Here is a 1,174-nt window from a genome sequence, read left to right on the forward strand (position 1 = left end):
GGCTATTGTAAATAGTGCTGTGATGAACATGGGTGTGCATATTCCTGTCCTGGCTCTCACTTCTTTAGGATATATACCTAATAATGAGATTGCTGGATTGAATGATATTTCTAATTCCAGCTTTTTAAGGAATCGCCATACTGTTTTCCACAGTGGTTGTATCATTTTATAGTTCCACCAAGCTGTGTATGAGAGTCCCAATCTCTCCACATCCTCACCAGCATTTGTTAATTTCTGTCTTGTTGAACTTTGCCATCAGTGCTGGGGTGAGATGATATCTCATTTTGATTTTCATCTCTCTAATAGCTAATGATCATGAGCATTTCTTCATGTATTTGTTGGCCACCTGAATATCCTCTTTGATGAAATGTCTATTCATGTCTTCTGCCTATTTTTCAATTGGGCCATTTGTCTTTTTGTCATTGAGGTGTTGGGGTTTTCTATAAATTTTAGAGATAAGTCTCTTGTCAGATATGTAATTATTGACAAGTATAAATTTGTTGCTGTCATTTTGTTATGTGCTTTTTCATGGTGTTCCTGATTTCTTTGTTCCATATAATTTTCTGTGCTGAACTCATTTCATTTATCAATCATGTTATCACTTCCTTTGTTGCTGCTGTTTTCATATTTGCTAAATATTTGTGCTGGTCATCTTTTTCATTTTGATGTGAAGGTTTATCATTTTTCTTTGATGTTACCCTGTGGTTTATAGTTTTCTTCCCAAGTTCAGAACAGCCCATTCTGCCTTGCAGTTGTCTTAACTTACCTACAATTTAGAAGTTCTGTAACTACACAATTTTTTCCCTCTTTTTGGTTTGTAGTTGTCTTCATTTGTCAATTGATGTCTCTGGTTTCCTGTTTACAATCTTGTATGCTTATTTATTTTAGGTACTTCCATAACTTGGTTGGTTTCTGGGTTATGTCATCATGTGTGTTAATGGTCGGTTATTGTTTGCTGTTGTTGGTTTTCTGTCTAAAGGATTCCCTTTAGCATCTCTTGTAAGGTTGGCCTGGTTTTAATAAAATCCCTTAATTTCTACTCATCTGGAAATGTCCTAATTTCAACATCATCATATTTGAAGGACAATTTTGCTAGGTATATAATTCTTGATTGGAAATTTTTATCTTTCAGGGTATATATAGCATCCCATTGCCTTCTGTCCTGCATGGTTTC

The 1,174-nt window shown here is 34.9% G+C and overlaps 1 protein-coding gene across 1 annotated transcript in view; it reads left to right on the forward strand.

The window, feature by feature from the left end:
* PAPPA2 (pappalysin 2) overlaps positions 1 to 1,174 on the forward strand; it is a 513,722-nt gene that overhangs the window by 104,975 nt on the left and 407,573 nt on the right. The window lies entirely within an intron of this gene.

This window comes from Orycteropus afer, unplaced genomic scaffold, assembly GCF_000298275.1.
Source record: "Orycteropus afer afer isolate SDZICR_OR568_19922 unplaced genomic scaffold, OryAfe1.0 scaffold00043, whole genome shotgun sequence".
Classification (NCBI taxonomy): Eukaryota; Metazoa; Chordata; class Mammalia; order Tubulidentata; family Orycteropodidae; genus Orycteropus; species Orycteropus afer.